Source organism: Thamnophis elegans, chromosome 8 (assembly GCF_009769535.1).
Source record: "Thamnophis elegans isolate rThaEle1 chromosome 8, rThaEle1.pri, whole genome shotgun sequence".
In the NCBI taxonomy this organism is placed as follows: domain Eukaryota; kingdom Metazoa; phylum Chordata; class Lepidosauria; order Squamata; family Colubridae; genus Thamnophis; species Thamnophis elegans.
In genome coordinates this window covers 491,440-512,866 of record NC_045548.1, presented here as the reverse complement: position 1 = coordinate 512,866, position 21,427 = coordinate 491,440, and the positions used below count along the sequence as shown (strand labels likewise).

General features: G+C 39.0%; 1 long non-coding RNA gene across 1 annotated transcript in view; it reads left to right on the top strand.

The window, feature by feature from the left end:
• The first annotated feature begins 3,967 nt into the window (after positions 1-3,967).
• LOC116512151 overlaps positions 3,968-21,427 on the top strand; it is a 175,162-nt gene continuing 157,702 nt past the window's right edge. The window contains exon 1 of the long non-coding RNA XR_004255827.1: positions 3,968-4,593. This is a non-coding gene — a long non-coding RNA (uncharacterized LOC116512151). The remainder of the gene's footprint in view (positions 4,594-21,427) is intronic.

Sequence of the window (21,427 nt, the reverse complement as noted above, 5' to 3'; positions counted from 1 at the left end):
TTGTAATTCTGGATTCAGTTATAGTCGTAAGTTGAGAACTATTTCCGCCTACTATTATAGTGCACATCATAGGGACAGAGTACAGGGCTGTTTTCAGTCTACGTCAAGGCGGGGGCCGCAGTGCAATTGAAACTCTGCTCAAATCACATCATCCCGGTTGCCATTTGATTTTTCTAATATCCTGAAGACACCCTGAGAGAATGCCTTCTTCCAAATTGAAGGAAGTCTAATTCTTTCTCAGCAGTTATATGCAGATATTTTACTATAGGGATTCCTGCCAGATTAATTTTATAATTTCCCCTCCATGATGAAAACCCTTTTCACCATTATATAAGGGAGGAGATTCCACATAATTAAAGACGAACATCATTCAAAAAGCCATCTATGGAGATTCTTTGAGTTAAAAGGCAATCCGTTTTTGACAGAAAGCAGGTCAAGAATAAGTGAGAGCTCTCCTCAAATATGCTCTGCCGTGGATTGTATGTCTATCAAGCTTTAACTTTTTGATCCAATGCTTGATGACAACTGTCCAGCAAGTGTCTAATCCCCTTATTTTTCAAAATTGTCTTTTCCTCTTCTCATTTTTCTTCCTATATCGCCATTGGCAAGGAGTTATGTGCTGACACTAAGATTGGATGAAACTGTTTACATCGAAGGTAACATTTTCCCATCTTGGTAATCCTTGCCAAGGATCAATTTAACAAATAAACATTCTAGCAGCACAGTCAGTCTTAACTTCCCCCCCCCTCCAAAACAGGAACAAGAAAAAAGCAAAGTAAAAAAATAATGATCAAAAGATCTCCCTCTTTTGATTCTAGGAAAGACTTCGATGAACTCTCCCGGCCTTGCCTCAGACTTCATAATGGCTCTATTTAATTAGTCAAAATAAATGCATATTGGAAATCAGTATGCTTTACTCAAAGTCAATTGTTCATGTGATACTTGCATGCAGAAATATGGCCCACTTAAAATGGCCAACCAAACTGAGCAGCACAAGGTATAATTGATTTTATTTACCTTGGAGGAACAGATTGTTCCTTTTCTCTCCTGCCTACTGTTCGTCATTTGCTCAGTCAAATAATCCCAGGTAAACTTTAAAACAAAAGACAATACTTATGACTTTGGCTCCACATAAAAGGGAAATGTGAACAGTCTTCATTTGCAAGTGTCTCTTAGTTCGTATGCTGTTTTCTTTTTTTAAAACAGCATCTACAATTAGCTACAAAACCACCACTTTTCCCACACTTTTTGAGAATGTTGCTATTCTTTTATATATCTTCCTTTTGTTTTGCTTTAGTATAGTAGATGGGTGCCCTCCCCCACCCTCTCACTCTGTGTGTGTGTGTGTGTGTGTGTGAGAGAGAGAGAGAGAGATATGCAGGGGAACAAGTAAAAAAAAAGTCTAGATGGTAACTACCAGAGTGTGATCAATCCACACTCATTTTTTACATGCATTGCCCATCAAAGGGAACAGGGCATTTATCATATCTTTTTGCTCAGTACCTGCTTTTGACTTACCTGGAGCTATCATCCCAATGAAGAGTGACAATATTTTAAGTCTTTTGAAAATTTACGTAAGACATCTTGTGTATAGTAAGTATATAGAATAGTTTATGTCCAGGTTAGATGTAAACTATGTTTGAATTACAAGATTTATTGTTTTCAACTGCTATCTTGTATTCTTTTTTTCTTCTTGTTTTATAAAATATCAACAGTGCAAAATAATTTTTAAAATGCTGGTTTCTATTTCCTTTTTACTCTAAAACATAACTGGACAAAATTTAGCATATCTGTTCAACAGGTTTTCTATTACCAACTGTAAACTCTCAGTTTGTTGAACTTTCTTCTGTAATATAAATTTTAGTAGATGGGCTGAAAGTTGGCATTCATGAGAATCGAGCTGCATTTGACTGGATTTTGCATGAAAGTTCAAGTGCATTAAATACTGTATTAAATATTTACTTCACTCTTCAGCTAAAAAGCATTTGTAGTAAAATTACAGTTCTCATTATGCATTTTTGGTGCAATGTTATGTGCTGAAAAAGTGAGAAACAAAGTCCCTGTCTTTAAAGCAGCATCAATCCCCTCAACACTAAATTTTGTGTTAGATTTGTATGCCACCATTATCCCAAACAATGTATTGAAGAAATTCATGAATATTTAGATGCATGAATTCCAATGAGGACCTGATATAAGGCAGACTCTAGAACACCTCTGGTTCTCACCCAGTTCACGAATCAAAACACTCAAATTCATTATCAATGAACTAGAGCCTACAGGTTCATACACTCAATCATCCAACCTTCAAAAGTATCTCAAAAGCAACAAGAAATAATAGGATATTGATATGCTAATAACAGAACCAGATCCATCAACAAAGCCACATGTCTACTTCCCCCCCATAATCTACCTCAACAGCACCATCACAGGTCCCCAAAAGTACACATACACAATAGAGGGATCTTCATGTTTTCTTCCTCTAATGTGACAGGTCATCTTCTGTCAGTGATGCTCCTCTAGATTCTATATAAGACAAACGAAACAAAGAAAATGGTCTTGAGATTTATTTATTTTTTTAAAGAAAGTCCAGTTTCCTTTGGGACCTTCGGGACAACCATGACTTGGTTGTTTGAGGTTCTCCATAGACATTTACAAATGAAACAAATTCTCCACAAAATAATTAGTGGACCAAATTTGGGAATCAAAACAAGGAAAAATATTATCACAGTGTTCAGCCTCCCAAATACTCTCAAAAATGACTGTTTTGAAAAAAAAATGGCTTTACCACTAAGAGGTTGTCAAAGTCACATTCAGCATATCAAAAGGTTACAGGCCATTTCAGAAGGTCTTGACAAATAAATGGTTTTTTTGAAACCATTAACCAGGTGTTAATTGATAGAGTACTCGTAATTTATCTTTCCTTTAATCCACTTTTGCATAGCAACCTGTTTCCTCTCCTTCCCCCCCCCTTACCCCCCCGGGATAAATCCTATATTAATCTATGCACCTGATAAAGTGAGCTGCAATGTTAGGTCTAGCCCAAGAAGAACATAACACAATCCAACCAACGTTCAGTCCTTTATTTGCATACATGATATAGACATAATTTTGGTGGACTAAATCTAACCTACCCTAACCTAATGGATATATTCTGGAAGATTCTACGGAGTGGCTCTCGTTAGCCTCTTCTGTCCCCATGGCTCAGCTCCAGTTCTGTCTCTTGCCCCAACCCTCTCCTTGCAATGTCCTCCTTCATGCTTCGTTACTCTAGTCCATCACATCACCTCCTTCCTCATAGACACGTCCCATCACGTTCAGGTCACAAAAAGTGCTACAATGACCACCATGGACTTGCCATATCTACAACAAATTGCTGGCATATCTTTTTTTTCCCATTTCAACCCAAATATATGCCTAACTAAATAGAAGCACCCCACTACGTAGATTACTGGGATTACTGTGAATTAAATCTATACAGGATTGCAATCCCACCACATAATTTTATATATGAATACTTAGAAGGAACTTCTTTTTTATTAAATGGGCCAAATACCACAGGTAACAATGCATAAAATGCCTTTGTGCCTTTGCCACAATATTGTAATTGTGCTGTCCCAACAGTATATAGTTAATTTAAAGATTAGAAGCTGTCTCCTTTAAGCAGCTATCTCAAGGGAAATGCAACTACCTTGTGGGAAATGTAGTCCCATAACATGTGACCACATCTGGGCTCCCTGATTGGGCAGTGGGGTATTTTGCCCGGGGAAATTGTTTTATTACTGCTCACTCAGCACCAGCAGAAGCAGCTTTGCACCAGCAGCATTAGAGGAATTAATGTCTTTTTACACCACGTGAAGGGACAGACCAGGGAAGGTCAGAAGAACCTCATTACTGAACTGTAAGTTTTGTTATTAAGGATTCCTGACAATAAACTTGATCTGAAAAATATTCCCAAGCGTGGAGTCAACTGGCTGCCCGAGCAGAACCCTCAATGCCCGGGGCAGAACAGATACTGCTTCCCCCTCCTCCCCCATTGAGGCCGGTCATGGATAGTTGTCTCTTCTGATCAAAGCACATAATCTATATTTGTCAATTCAGCAATGTCTGTGCATTTTGGATGAAAATCATTCACGGAACACTGAGGAACAGTGGATATCAGATCATTCTGAGTTCTTCCGTATGACGAGGCTTAAATAAGTAATGCTTATTCACTGGGGAAACACAAACAATGAATTTTAATGATTACACTAATAAGATACACATACCAAATTGACTTCAACTGTTTGAGTTCCAAGTCAATTGTCAAGCTCATATGAACTGAGACCTCTGCAGAGAGTGTGGGGAAGGGAGAATGACAGGCACCAGCTCCCATCCCTTCCAACCATCTAAAATCCAAGTGACAAAGAGCTCCCATATTGAGGACTTCCAGCTATTAACAGCTGTTTGTTGACATTTTGACCTTCAAATTCTGTTAACCACTGAGAGTAGAATAATCCACGATACTATCAGTCATTCCATTTTTATAATATAACATTTATAATGAGTCCAGGCATGTTTTCCAACTGATTTAGTGGCAAGAACATTTGATATCAGGTGAGTCCAAGATTTAATTTTTATATTTATTATTTATTTATTCATTCATTCATTTATTTGTGATGCATGCATAAGATAACAGATATAGGGATAAACATGAATACATAAAATGGATACGAATAAATGGGGACATTAGGACAGGAATTATAGGCACTAATACTACCAGTTTAATCCAAAAGCTGATTTTTTTTTTTTAAGTTTAGTGGTAGAATTTGAAAACATGAGCAAAATATTTTTATTCTCCTTTTTCTCTTTTTTACACATGATTGTAAGATCCAAGCTTATCCTGTTCAACCAATACCATTTTGCCATGCCAGCAATATATAATATAGTCGCTTTCAAGGATGCTTACAAAATCCTACTTTTTTTTTGTTAATTCAGAAAAAAACATAATTTCTGCCTTGATCCAGCAATGGAGGGCAGTTTCAATAGAAGGAGACAAATGTTGATTTGTCAGTAGTATAGTATATAGATTTCATTGAAAAGATCTAAATGTGTTGTCATATTTTACCAAGGTACAATTTGAGCAAATCATATGGTTCTAATGCCCAGATGAAAAAAACGATGATAATAAGATGTTATTATAAGGTGCATTATTCCAGATATTCTGATGCTGTGCTAGATCCCACAACTCACACAAGGTATTTGAGGAACAATTCCTTTTTGCAAACCATGGCACACTGGTTAAATGGCATAGGAAGGTGGAGAAAAAATAATAAAATAAGAATCCTCTGTATTATAAGTAATTGAAAACATGACACATATTTCTTAGGTGCTTCTATTTCCCTTGGGGATTTGGGAAGAGAGTATGAAGGGCAGAGTCAGAGGTGGTCTGCATTGACGATTACAATGGGTTCGCTGGTTGTGAGCACACATGCACTTGCTTCACTTAGACAGACGCCCCCTTGGGATTGAAATGGGGCTTTAAACATGCCACTAATCAACTCAGGGAGCCCCGGTGAGTACAGCAGGGGCAGCACGGAGCTCAGCTGGGCAGCAGGGCGCAGGGGCAAAAGAGCCAGAAAATTAGTTATGTATGGAAGGGATAGCACAATGCTATGGGAGGACGGGGCCAGCCAGGGATCAAAGCTCAGGGTTTGCCTACGCAACCATGCAGCAGCCCACCATTAGGCAGAGTGATGGAATGAAATGCATGAATGACCTTGAGAAAAGGGAAGAGAATCTGCTGCCTAGGAAACCATGGAAACAGAGAGGAGGGACCTGCAATCATCCTAAAGAAACTTTGGAAAGGCCTCAACTTAGCAGTTCAAAGGGAAGTCTGGACTTTCAGACTTACAAGATTCTGTTATTGCAGCCTTACAGGAAAGTAGATTTAGCTCATCCAGTCATGTTTCCTGTCCAGTTTATGTGAGAAGGCTAACAGTTTATTAAAGCTGGGATAATTCTTGTGTCAAGGGGGAAACATGAAAAGAAATCAAGTTCTATGGCCTCACTTGAATGGATTAAGATTTAAAATTGTTAGAAGTAAAGGGCAGGAATATAAAATTGGACTATTGGATCAAGGTTAAAATATATATGTTGTCATTTCTGGCAACTCTTAATGGACTCTTGCTGATATCAGGATTGAAATGATGATGCTTTATGGATTGTTTATGAGAAAGATCACGGGATTAAGAGATAATTGGGTGTAAATTCAGAGGAAGTGAAAAGTTACTATAATTGTTTATACTTGTTGGGATGAATGTTGGGAGTCACTTCTTTCTATTTCTACTTTTTTTTATTTTCCTTGATCTCTGCATCCAGTATGTATGTATTTATTATCCCGTTTTTTAATTATTTTTAAACATAAGGTGGTGAATATAGCTACGGCTCCTTTTTCCTCCTGTTTTTCACACAACAACCCTGTGAGGTTAGCTGAGCTGAGTGATTTGCCCAAAGTCACCCAGCCAACTTTCTGGCAAAAAGTAGGACCAGAACACACAGTATCCCAGTTTTGAGCCTGGTTCCTTAACCACTAGACCAAACTGGTTCCTTTTCTCTTGTTATTTTCACGTTTTAAAATTCTTTCTTCTTTTATTTTTTCTTTCTTCTTTTGCAATTGTAACCATAATCTTTAGTACATTTATTTTTAAGAAAAGAAAACTAGAGTCAGCCGTCAATCTGTCTTCTGTACAGATGGCCTCAGGCAGCCCTTTAATTGATAGGGCCAGGGCTTCAGGAAGCAAGTCCTCGCAGGGAATTCAGCGGTGGCTGTTGCCAGAAGCCAGGCTCCCCTCCAAATGGTTTTGTACAGCTAATACTTAATAGTCTGCAGTAGTTACAGACCAGTAGTAGTCAACATCTGGCAAATTCCCTGCAGTAGAATGAACAATTAGTAGTATTAATAATTGACTCTCAGACCTAGTGTGGTGTCACAGTAAATATTTGGCAATATTTAATAGATGACATGTAGCAGTACCAAGAATGGAGAAACGTATAATAATGTATAATTGATTTCAGCTGATTACACAAATCTGTTCCTGCAGAAATTTTTTTAGAGACTTTATTAGCGAATGAATGCTGATCCTTCCCTTGCGGGATTTCCCCCCCAGAATGTATGTGTGTGTGTGCGCATGTGTGTATTAATTTGCATTCTGAGGAAGAAATGTTCTTTCTCCAAAAGACGTTTTTAATGAAAAAAATAATTTATTCATGTTTTTCTGTGTCTCCTGATTTCTAAATTTTCACTATTTTCATTTGCTATTTACTCGCTGATTGGGTCATTCTCAGCCTATATTTCCTCAGATTGATTTCTCTTTTTAATATATTCATTACTTTTTCATCTAAATATGCTCAATATCTCCTAATACAAGTATAATACTATAATATGTGCCATAGCAAAATTATAGTAAGTTAGTTTCTGTTTATTCAGAGCATAATATAGCATTCCAGGGAGTACCATTTTCTTATGCTAATATAACCTTACATAATAAACACGGAGGGTTACTAGTACACATTGACTATTATTATTGTTAATTGGTAAAAAATAAGTCATAAATCATGCATAAACCAGAGTAGGATATAGCTTTTCTCAAAAGGTTCTTGCAATAGTCACACATTTTATCCATGCCAGACATAGAAATGATGTGGGTTTATGATACAATAGCATGCCTTATTTGATTGTGATGGATGACGTCTAGTAAATAATAGATTTTATATTAACCAATTATATTAATTTAGCCAATCAAAATCAAAACATAACTTGGATTTAACAGCAGAAGCTGGTTGGTTATATATATATTTCTTTTAATTTCCTCTGAGAAATTTCCAAAGACGTTGGTTCCTCATTTCTCATTATTCTAAATTAGTGATGCCTAACTTTTTCACCGCTGCGTGCAGAAAGCGTACATGCGCACAACAGCGCACACATGAACTTACAATGCAATGCATGCTTGCCCCCTGCACCTCCCAGGCTCCCCACACAGGCATGCTTGGCCCCCTGTGTGCGCAACACCCCCGGGCATGGGCATGCAACCCCCACATGCACCTTGTGCGCAGGACCCTGTGCATGCATGCCTGACACCCACCGTGCATGCACATGCAGCCCCCCTGTGCTCCCATCACCATCCTATGCATGCGTGTGTGTCTCCCGCATGTGCATGTGTGGCAGGGACCCAAAAACCAGCTGGAGGGCGGGAGGTGCATACGCATGCGCGATGGAGCTGGGCTGGGGCAATGGTTCATTTACCTGCAGAGGGGGCTCTTTGCGGCACCTGTGGCCATTGGTTCACCATCGTGGTTCTAAATCACTTTTCCCCCTTCCATTCAACTAGAGGCTGCCTCAACAAGGTGTGCAGGGTTGTTGTTATTGTTTTTTTGGCAATGATTTTCAGGAATGATTTTCCATTGCCCCCTTTCTAGGGCCAAGAGGGAATGATTGGCTCAAGTCCACCCAGGTGGGCTGTGCCTAAGATGGTCTCCCTGTTTCTGTGCCTTAACCACCGCACAAAACTGGTTCCCATGTTAAAGCTGTATTTTTTTTTAAAAAAAACCCTCTTGATTCTCTATTTTTACAAAAGGAACACTTACTTTGATATATTAATGCAGTTTTCTTGAAGGGAAAAGGACGGAATTAGCTGAGCTCTTGGAGTAAATGAAAAATGCATTAAACCACGAGAGGAACTCAAGATCCAGAATGCCCATTTCATGTTAATTATATTTGGAACGACAAGGAGACTACAAAATTTCTTACCTGAGTGTGTGTATTCTTGGTGATTGCATTCAACTGATGTTAATGTTCCCATCAGCAATATACATATATTATTTAGTCATTTAAAGCTACCTACACTCTCTTGTAACTGTTTCACATGGATTGTAGTGAATGGCAGAAATCATCGGCCAGGAAAATTATAATTAAACTGCAATTTTTCATTAGTAATTGGAAGCAAAAATGAAATAATCAGATTGGGAAAGGACTTTGGGTTGCTCTTTTTCTTTTCCATTAATAATTGTCCACAAACATTGTTTTTACCAGGTTTTTGCTAAGATGAATAAATTGCCAGTGGATTTAGTTCCCAACATATCGTATAACTTTCCTTGATAGGGAATAAATATCATTGTTTTTTTTTTTAAGCTGTGCTAATGTTTATGCAACATTTGGAAACAATAAATAAACCGTCTCTTTAATAGAACGTTGATGAAGAAAAATAATCGCAAACTGCTTTTCTCCCAAGATTTTTTATTCATGACTTCATAAATATATGCAAATGAAGGAGGATACAAACTGTTAAGGTTCCACTCCCGACTCTTCCAATATTATGCGAAGATAAATTGAGGCAGCCTCCTCACCTACAGGGCCTCGGGACCCCAACTATTCACAGCGGCCTTTTATTTAGCATTAGGGGCCAGATGTGGAAACACCTGTATTTTGCAATGGAAAATCATGTAAATGAGAAAAACAGGGATCTAAACTCACTATAGAATTTAGAGGCATGGCTGCCTTTAGGTTAAAACTGAATAAAAATGGCCGAGGGCAGGAAATGAGTCTTCTTTGTCTAGAACGGCAGGGGCTCTCTTGCTTGAGCAGGAAAGGGGGTTGGACTGGAGCAGAAAATGAAAAAATGATGGTCCGCAGGAAAAAAAAACATTTGCATTTTTTATATTGTACTAAATCAGGGGTCCTCAAACTGTGGCGCCTGGGACAGATACATGCAATGAATGTTTGTGTTGCTGCAGAGAGTCTCCCCCCCTTTGGAGTCTTTTTGTGGGGGTCTGGAGGGGGGCAGAAGTTCCAACATGGAATCTGCTCTGGCCTCCTGGTGGGGGGCTTTGGGCGAAGGCTGGAGGGAAGTGCAGCTAGTGGTGAAGAGGGCCTTGTTCCAGTGGGGCTGCATCATGGCCTGGAACTGGCTGACCATCTCAGCCCTCTGAGCCTCCAGGTAGCAGTACCTGGCCTTGAATTCCTGCATATCTTCCTTCTGCTTGGAAAGCCTATGCTCGTAGTCCTCAGTGAGGTGCTTCTGCTGAGCCTCCTTCTCAGTCAGATCCAATTTGAACCGAGCTGTTTTGCCAACTCTTTCTCCTGGCGGCTGCTTAGCTCCAACAACTGCTTCCTGTTGGGGCCAAAGGAGCCTGGGCGGAAAGGCAAGGAGTATCAAGTAGAGGCTGGTGAGGCGCCCCTCGATGTGAGTGACATGGAGTTGGCCATGTCACATGGCCACCTAGCCACACCCACCCAACCATCATTAGGCAGATCATATTAGTGGTCTGTGGAATCTAAAATTATGGATTTAGTGGTCCCTGAGGTCCAAAAGGTTGGTGATCCCTGGACTAGAAGACCTCAAAGGTCCCTTCCAACTCTATTAGTATTAGTTAGATGCCAGTTATGTTCTCCTTCTAAAATGTAATTCTATACATCGGCAGGAAGTGGTGTCTTCAGTTAATGTGGCCCAGATATACCATATATTCTTTAGTCAGTCCTGAGTAGTCACATGTGATTAGTTTGAAGTACAAAATGTTGTGTCTTTATTCATGCTTTAATCTATTTTTATATTATTCAAAAAAAGTTAAAATATCATTTTTTAAAGAAATACAGAAAAAACAAAACAAACAAGATATTTTAAAAGTTCACTAAAATCTAACACATATATACAAATCAACATCCCCCTTTTGTTGAATACTGATTATTATATTATAACAATATTATTTTCCCACACCTTGCAAAACAGGCTCAAAGAATGTTAAACTACCAAGTTACTAATTCTGTTTCCAAAGTTATTAACCTGACATCTATATACTACATTAATGGCAAGACAGTTCACAGGAAAGAACAACAACAATAATAAAAGACAAGATTAAAATTTCAAAAGCCTCTTCCAACAAAGTGTTATTGTAATCAATATGTAGAAAATTTACCTCGGCTTCTTAACTATCACAAATCATCCCCAAAATTAACATTGTTTCATCCTGGATCAAATATTCATATTTAATTCTTAATGATAGAACATTAGGCACATCAATTATCTGAATGTATTTAAAATATTGAACTTTTTCTTTGATTAATTCCTCAATCTTAGGGCAGAATTATCTACATAAAAAAATCTTTCAATGTTCTGTAAATGTTCCATATATTACTTGTATGCTTTTTTTCTTGTCTAATTCTTATAATTAGTACAATTAATGAGTTGCAAGTAAAATTTTCTTCCAGATTCTGGCAAATCCACCTTAAATGGCCTGGACAGCAGAAAAACCTTCTAGAGCAGATTTGAATGCTGAAGATGGATTGTGGTTAGATGACTGTAGGAAGGTCCCATTGTCTAAAGTGTTACATCAGTGGCACTTCGGCCCATTGATGCACCACTTTATGAAAACAAGTGTAACCAACTCACATCCAAAGCACATGGCTTTAAAATCCAGTCTTTGAATGCAGGGACCTTTCAGTGTAAAACTACCAACATTTCAGCCCTAGATAGATAACCAAACATCAAACCAATTCATACTGAGCAACCCATTAAGCTATTTCCCGTGTAATGGACCAAATGTCACCAATATGATCTACGTTAATAAAAAACAAAGGAAAAGTGGAGAAATTGAAATATACATGTAAAACTTATGCATAGTTGAATCGAAACTACTGACTTTTGACATTTTAAGCAGAATGATTTGACAGTAATTTTTTTTAAAAAATTGATTTATTCACTTATGTTGGCCTTATTTACTCTCCTGCTGATTTAATGTTATACGCTCTCAGTTTTGTCCAGAAACAGTAGATTTTGCACTTTAATATGAGCTTCCCTAATTTCTAACTTTCAGATCAATGTGTGAAATGAAAGGCAGCCATCCTTCAAATTTTCAGACTTGGAGAGGAAGCACTCAGATACTAATATATTTAAACAGATTTATATATTAGGCAAAAGTAAGCAAAGAAAACTTATATAACTATTTGCTTTTCTCTCTGCTTTATAGCCAGTAAAGTTGCTCTTCTGAATTCATTTCATTAATTTATGGTAAGCAAACCTGCTTGCAAAAACAGCTAATAGGCATGCCGTATCTGAACTGCCAAAATTCAAACATTAGATCCATGAGGGGGAACCTTTGGCATGCATGCCGGAAGTGGCACACAGAGCCATCTCTCTGGCCATGCGGAGCCATTGCCCGTTGCTCTTCCAGTTCCGGCGCGCCGGCCAAATGGTCCTCACTCACGCAGGAGTGCCAGAGACCAAAAGAGCAGCCATGTGCCCACAGGGAAAAGGATCTTCAGTTTCCGGCGAGCGCATGCGTGCAGGCCACCTGGTCTTCTGGTTTCCAGCGTGCATGCGCACACAACAACCAGCTGGCCAATGCCATTGTGCACCAGAACCCACAAGGAGAGCAAGAGCTGCTAGCCAGAATGGGAGACCCTGCTCGAGCAGGCTTCTTGCACAGCCCCAGCCTTCCAGCCCGCAGCACTGCCATGCATCTGTGGTCTGGAGTGCCTGGCCAGCTCAGGCACATGGGCCAGTGGGGCAGGGTTTGCTGGCTGGGTGGCCGGCTGCCCCGCTTGCTGCTCCTGCCTCTGCGAAGGGACAGCAGCGGTTCTCACGCTCCCAGCTGGGACGCTGGAGTAGAAAAAGCGGGAAGAGCTGCCGTCAGGGAGGCGAGCTGCCCCAGGAGGTCTGGAGGGGAGCACAGCATGGAGACGCCACTGAGGGGGAAGTGATGATTAAGGCTTTGGCTGAATTGTGGAGAAGAACCTTAGGAATAACTCCAAGCTCCTCCTGGAACCTAACTGGATTCATTAGGTATCTAGGGTGCATTAACTGAAAAAATCCTATCTGACTGGAACTGAGGATCACATAGGGGGAGATCCAACACAGAGAAAGATATGATGAGATTGGTGTTAATTCCACCTATGTCCAGATCTCACCACAACTGCTCTGGGGAAGCAGGCCAAGTCCTTGAGGATCTGGTAGCCCAGAGCTTTATCTAAATTTGCATCTAGGGAAAACATGTCAAACTGTCCCAAGATCATTCCTAGGAAATGTTATTGTTAATCCAGCCAAACTGTCATGAATGCTGCAGTACAACAGGGCCACTAGTACATTAGAGTAATCCCAAATAATCCCTAGAGCATGAATTTCACAGTCATCCATGGCACAAAGCCCTTGAAAGCCACAAGATTCTCCTTATAATAATACCCACATTCTGCCCTTATTCTGAATTCTCAGTTGATGCTGCACTAGAAACTCAGCAGGGCACAATTTCCAGAAGGAAATCCTCACCTCCAGTCCCAACCAGATCCCAGTCATCCTGATACTCAAGACCAAATTGCATGTGCTCATTTTTCTAGTAGCTGATAAAATTAAATTCTCTCTCTGCTCCTCCCCAAACCCAAGACGATTCTTTTGATAACAGACAAACAAAGCAAAAGAAAGTTCCGTTAAAAATACGGGGGAAAGACATGCATATCAATTACACGAATGCAATGAGAGACAAGTTAATCACTACCAATTCTGCCTATTTTGACACGGCTTAACAATTTCTTTGTCCTTAGATCAATACATTTGAAAAAGCAATCCAGTCTTCCCATGGATAAGAAATGGCTGCTTGGGGTGATGGAGGAATTCTTAGGAAAAGAACCCATCCACCAGCACTCTATCATATACAAATGAGAAAGTTGCATTGAAGAATTTGTGAAAGGATGTAAATTAAATTATTGCCATCAAGGGAAAAAAAATAGTTGTGATGGTCAATCAATGAATTGATTATGTGTCATGGTGCTTTAATTATCTCACTAAAATGCCTAAACTAGGACCATTATTAATTGAATAATCCATTGTGCTCAGTAAATTTACTAATGGCAAGCATACAAACATTGCATTTTCTTTTCTTTTTTAACAACGTAGCTTTTAAATGGATGAAAACAAAGGCATTGCCTCTCATAACACAGCATTTGCTACTACATACTCAGTGGACATTTTTTTTCTCCCAACATGGCTTTCTTTGCTCTTTCCGAACAAAGTAGATATTTCCAAATATTCTTCACTGTTGTAGAGTTGAATAACAGAATATTTAACATCTGTCAGAATTTCTATCTGCCCCATTTTATCAAGATGGAAGTTATTCTGAGTTACTTTCTCATTCTTCCCACTTTCTCAAGATTGATTTGCCATGTCTTCTCTCTTCATGGCTCCTTTTGCCTTCTCCTTCCCATGACCAGTGCAATAAGTATGTTAGAAAGGCCTTGGGAGACAGGAGAAAGAGCCACAGACTGGATATAGTTGGATAAGAGGCAGCTGAGTCTGCAGAAGAAATGGGGATGTGGCAAACATCTCCAAAGAGACTTTCCCATTTTCTTTGTCTGGAAAGGAAAAGGCAGAGATGAACTTTCAGATTTGGAAAATTCTATAAATGTAATGTAACCTTCTATATATATGAAAATGGCTTTGTGTGTGTGCATTGCAGCATAACTTGGTAACGCCTCAAGCTATTTCAACCAAACTGGTACACAGATGACTTGCTTTCTAGAAACAAATACCGTGGAGGTAAAACACCCCTAAAACCCCTTAGGGTGTGTGTTCTGTTAAGATACAGTCTGTTGTGCCTTAAAATGGATTCTACTGTACTGCCATAAAATGGCTTTTACTGTGCAACACAGTAGATTTGCTATAGTAACGGCTTCGCTGTACTCCACAAGGGTGCTTCTTCTGGTAAGGGGGAACATCCAACATTAGAAATTATGTTTGGTCCAGACATTTCCCCCCTATAAATAAATAAATACCTGGGCAATGCCGGTTATCGGCTAGTCTTACAATAAGGTTAGTGCTAATACTTCTGGGTATGTTCTTGTCTGTATTATAAGTCTGACAACCAGTTTTACATTTTGTTTTAGAAGAGGAAAGCATTCATATACAGCAAAAGCCAAGCTATTTGCAGTTGTGTTGCAGTTCAAATCTCTAGTTGCTTAAATTCACATTGTACAAGTTCAAGCTTGTATATATGGGACACCTTTTCCTTCTATTTTTCTGTACAGCAACCCAGGGAGATATGGCTGAAGCTCAAAGTCAGCCTATAGTGGGTTGATGTGGGCCTCTATGGTGCCTCATATATTGACTCACCAGCATTATTAACCACTGCACAGACTAGTCACAAGATTGTGTATAAAAGCAACCCCTGAGAATAATGCCAGTTTATTGTCAAAGTAAGTGGAAGGATGAGAGGAAGTGCCTTTGGTAACATACAAGCAAAGATATAAATTCAAATCTTGGCAGAAAGATCTTGGTTTTTGCACATGTAGAACAAGAACTGCAACCTGGTGAAATAGTGGAAAGTTATTTGTACTTTAGGAGTATTTGAAGAACATCCTTCATTTAGATATGCAAAGGTCTTTGCCTTTGTACAGTTAATTCAGCAGGCAAACATATAAGGCTGTTCTGACCACAGTGAGATGGTTTATATGGATTTTTAGAAGTACAATATATACACATCTGCTTATACACTATTTAAATTGCAGTTTCATTTTTGTGATGAAATGTAAGTCAGAGCTCTAGATTAAACTAGACAAGTGGAAAATACTGACCATAAATTTGTTCAAAATAAAACATTATCTCTGTGAAAAACACATCACAAGGGAAGAGGTTTACCCCAAATTATCGGTAATAGGAGAAAAATAGTTGATGATAATGATGATGGTGGTGGTATTAGATGATGATATTAGATTATGATAATGACAAAATAACAAAATTAGAAAGGACATTGGAGGTCTTCTAGTCCAACCCCCTGCTCAGGCAGGAAACAAACAGTTTTCCATTCTCTTCTTAAAAACTTCCATTGTTGGAGCATGATGATATATGATTTTAATGGTGGTGGTGATATTATATCATATCTCTGACTGACTTTTTCCTCACTTCTATAGATTCTGAGATTTATATTTTTCCCATCTAGGAATCATGCATCTTCCAAGCAAATATCCAACAATATTGCTCTACATATTTACATAAGAGCATGTGGTTTTTAGGCTTCCAAGTTGGTTTCTGAGTTTCTCAGTTCTCATATGTGTTTTTGTACTTCCTCTGAGTTATCTTCTCACAAGATAACCATATACCCTGGCTAATTTTTAACTTATTAATCTGACAGTGAAAGGTGATGATTTTCTGTCACTTGAGCAGCAACATTTTGGCTTCAAGAATAAAATCGTAAAGAATGAAAGTTCTTCCTAGAAGAAACATATAATATCTGTGTGTGAACTGGGAAACGATGGAATCATTGGAATTCATAGGCTGCTGTAAAACGATTGAACATGTGCTCAGTCTACTGGCATCCAAATGTTGACCAGTTATCTGATATAACCCTGATACTGGAAAACATTTCACATGTTGGTCACACAATTTTAAATAGCCACAGACAACTTTGGCGTCTTACGACTATTACCTTTGTTGTTTGTATATTATGATTGCTTTTATTTAATATCTTATGACTGTCACTGAGTATTGTATCTTATAATTCATGATGATTGTAGTTAATGATTATGATCATGATTGATCACTTGTTGCTTGTACGTACACTGAGAGCTTATTCACCAGAGACAAATTCCTCGTGGGTCCAATCACACTTGGCCAACAAAAATAGAATGTATTCTCTTCTAATTGGCCAGCATTGGGGAGGACTGAGTTCAAATAGCATTTTTGAAGTATTGGACAAAATCATGGAGAAAAATGTTCTTGATGGCCTATTAGTCCTAACTGTTAGACGGATAGAATAACACCATCAGAGCCAAATTCTGATATAACTTGGAGAAATATTGCCTGTATGGTTTGCTTATGGTTTTTTTGTAAGTATCATGCTGGACAACTAAAATATTTATGTACAGGTCTTTGAGAAATCAAACATATTTTCTTATGATTCATTTCAACAAGCATGTTATTGCTCAAGCTACTCCCAAAATTCCTTCCCCCAATGTATTATTCATGTGAAGCAGCATCACAACATGAAAGGGGGTTGAGGGACATGTCAGCTTTGAGGTTGTAGAGCTTCTTCCCACAGCTATGCTCAACTCTTATGCGTTAGGCACAGCTGAGGCAGGGAAACCCACAGAATGTAGACTTTGAGTGACAGGAGAGACACGGGAGGTCTTCCATATCTTGAAAAGTCAAGGACACTTGTATGATTAAATAAATAAAATATTTGTAATCATACCCTATCCCACATTCTCTAGGCTTCCCTCTATTTAATAATGCAGACCTTTCAGATCCAGCCTCTTAAGAAAATCAATAATGAAATAATAGTAATTAATAATGGCTAAGATTTATGGAGTGATTTGTTTGCCTTCCAGATCAGCTCTCCTCTAGGCATTCTAACGTAGTAATGGATTGACCAGGCTGCTTTAGGCCCATTATAGACCCATTTGAATTGAAGTACCAACATAGGAGAAGAAGAATTATTCAAAAGCCTGTCATTATTTATAAAGTATTTAATGAATGTACAATGTAAGTAAATTGGCAACAAAGGTAAGAGGCCTTCATGGCCCTGCTGATTTAATTTTGTTCCCTAAATGAAATTAAGATCACAATTTTAAATATGTATACACAATAAGGCTGGGCCATTCAGCACAGATTTATTTGAATTGGAGATCTGAGATCCAAAGAATGCACAAATCAATTCAGGCTAATGATTTGACATTAGAGGACAAACAGACACGCAACCACTTCATGATTCAATCTGTAAAAAAATACTCATCCCTAATTAATAGAGAAGCATCCACATGCCTTCATTTTATTTTTTTCATAGAAGAGAACAAAGTTAACTGAAATAGTAGGGACTGTAGAGACCACAAATTCAGTAAGAGGCTTCAAGGATCTTACCGTAATATATTTATTATAAACATTCTCCCTGTATGTCTTTCAAAGCAAAGAGGATTTGAAGAAAGGACAGTATACAACAATAGCCACTAAATTGATCAGCCCAGGTGGTGTTTATTGAATTAATGCAGAACGTATCCTAAAGATAAAGGTAAAGGTTCCCCTTGCACATATATGCTAGTCATTCCCGACACTAAGGGGCGGTTCTCCTCTCCGTTTCAAAGCTGAAGAGCCAGCACTGTCCGAAGACGTCTCCGTGGTCATGTGACCGGAATGACTAAATGTTGAAGGCTCATGGAATGCTGTCACCTTCCCACCAAAGGTGGTTCCTATTTTTCTACTTGCATTTTTACATGCTTTCAAACTTGTAGATTGGCAGAAACTGGGACAAGTAATGGGAGCTCACTCCGTTATGCAGTGCTAGAGATTTGAACCGCCGAACTGCCGACCTTTCTGATTGACAAGCTCAGTGTCTCAGCCACTAAGACACCACATCCCTTTTAGAAAGTATCCTACTCCAACTTAAAATTAAATAATCTCATAAACCATTTAAAAGATAAGCTTAATTTTTCACAATGGATTCTGGGTAAGTAAGTATAATATTGAAGACCGCCCACTGTTTTAGAGCATAGAGACATAGGGCTGGAACGGATCTCGTAGGTCCTTTATTCCAACCCTGATCTTATACAATCCCAGCCAAATTCTTTATGGGATGGGGTAATTTTGCTTATTCTTTATATTATATGCCACTATCTGGCATCCAAGGGAAGACTACATTTATCTCTACCTTTTATGGGGTTTGCCTGGCTGAAGAATGACAAAGCCTGGCCTCTTCTTAAGGAGTCCCATTTGTCAGCACTGCAGTTTGCTGACCATATTCCGAATGCTTATGCCTCCTCTGCACAGATGGTACAGTCCATTGTACAGTAGAGGAGGCAAAAGCATTCCAACGCACAGAAGCCCACAGGCTTTCTCCCTTGCCCATTTTTGAAAGCAGTAAAGAGACCGTCATCTCTGAATATTGATCTGAGGGTTGTCCTGGATGAAGCCCAAAACAAGGTTAGCATTCATCCCGGAAGAGCTTAGTGAGCCAATAAAACTCATTTTCTGTCAATTGTGCCATCTATTTGTGCCGATATTAGAGAGCCACTTTCACCACTCGGGAGAAACCCCCAGATTGTTGTCTCCAATTTGGGTTTGAGCCTGGTGCATTAAAGAACATCAGGTGCAGATTTTGTTTCCTTTTATTGAAGCACTTCAGCAAAAGGGGCCCCAACTAGCAATAGCCATAGCAGTTAGACTTATATACCGCTTCATAGGGCTTCCAGCCCTCTCTAAGCGGTTTACAGAGTCAGCATATCGCCCCCACAGTCTGGGTCCTCATTTCACCCACCTCGGAAGGATGGAAGGCTGAGTCAACCTTGAGCCGGTGAGATTAGAACCGCTGAACTGCAGATAACAGTCAGCTGAAGTGGCCTGCGGTACTGCACCCCTAACCACTGCGCCACCTCGACTCGTAATGCCAGGACCCAAAACAAAGGATTCAGCCAGCTTTATACAGTTTTTCAAGATGGGTAAAGAAACATTGTCTAATGGGCATTCTGAAAGTTTTCTAAAGTGCCCCCAACCTTTTGGGCACAAAGGACTAGTTCCTTGGAGAAAGTTTCCCCCCCCCCTGTGGACTGAGGGTGTATGGATTTGGGTGCTGCCTTCATCCCACAGATGGGACTTTGCTTGTATGCATGACCTGGTTGCTGGCATGCTATGGACCGGTGTCGGCCCATGGGCCAGGGAACCCTGATCTAAAGAATCCTCTATTGGCTCCATGTTATTTCTATTTCTAAGACTTAACTAATCAATACTTCAAAAGTTACCTAACTTATTAAATTGGCTCTATTTCAACCCTACTCCTAAAAGTTAACTAATTGGCATCCTAGAAGACTTTGAGCAAGTGTTCTGTTGGCCGTGTCTTAGCCTTATACCGTATCTTGTCTTGTATGATATGCCTGGCAGTCACCTCTTATTGTCTACATTGAATGGGGCCCCACCTGCCTACACTCCCTTTTCCTTTTCCTTTGTTATGCAGGCCTTGCAGATACAAATCTCTCCCCTTCCTTCTGAGCTCATGCCATAACTTTGCATTTCTAGAGCAACTGGCCCGACAGCAAATGAAAGGCCCAGCTCCCCCCCACAGTAATGAAGTCTCAATGGTGCATATTGTTAGTAACAACTCCAGAAGGAAGGCAGGCACCATTAACTCTGCAAAGCACTTGGCAGCTACTGGAATCAAAACACCACCAATTTTCTACTTTGATTCAAAAATGTATTTAGTGTTTTCTACTAGTAACCTAAAACACCATCCAGCTCTCATTGAAGCCTTTCCACGTCCCTGTTATTTTGGTATAAAAATAATTTGAAGAGTCTAGAAGGCTCCGTATGTTGTCAATAGGCAAAGGATCATATGTTTTAAAAACATTCAAAACAATTGGATGAAACTTAACCGAGATAATTGCCACATTCTGCACTAAGGAAATAGTAAGCAAATGGATGGATATGACATGCACGGCTTGGTACCAATAAAAAGTGAAAAATATCTTGGAATAGTAAACAATTGGATTGATGTAAAATAGGGAATACCCAGCTTGGTAGCAGTAAAAAGTATCTTGGAACAATGGCTGATGGCAAACTGAAGGAGAGTCGGCAGTACATGTGGCTACAAAGAAAGAAAAAAGGCATTTAAGGAGTTGAGCTCAGTGACCCAAATCCACTCTTCCAACTCTATGATTCTATGTTAAAATAAAAATAATGATGTTCCTTCTTCATCTTTTGTTGTATTTTATATTGTCTTCTCTGTTAATTTACCACTTCTCAATTTCTGTTTCAAGATAATCTTCTAAGAAACATATTTATTCACAACTTTTCACATCTAATGAGACGAAAAAATGCCTCCTTAGAAGAAATCTCTTCATGCTAAAAAGCGGACAGTTTTTTTTTTCTTTTCAGAATAGCATTCATATTTTCTGTATTACTAGTGAGTTAAAATCATTTTTCACAGGAAAATTAAGAAATTAATGAACACAGACAAATGTAAACACACCTTGATATACAAAGAGAAATATCGTGAAATACTTCGGGAGGTAACTCTTGGTTTTGAAATACATTTCAGGGGCATGAATTTCGTTGGTTCATTCAGACTTAATGGTATGCACCCTTTATGGAAAACAACAAAGAAGTAGAGATAAAATCATTGTGCATAATGCATACAGTGTTTAAACCTGAATGCATAATGAGCTACCAAATGCCCAATAAAGGGAGGACATGTTCTTTTTATCACTGTGTCCTCTGTCTGTTGGGCATAACTTTAAAATTAAATATTGTCCAGACTTTTTAGTATCTTTTCTAAGCACTTTTTTGCAACACAATGCTTCCCTAATAAGTGCTAACCACACTTTAACAAGGTCTACACTAAAACCTTGATTAGTACCCTGGAGCCAGCTTGCACTGCTGCCTGAAATTGACAAGACTTTAATCCATTGCATGCTGAAGACTTTTGCCTCTAA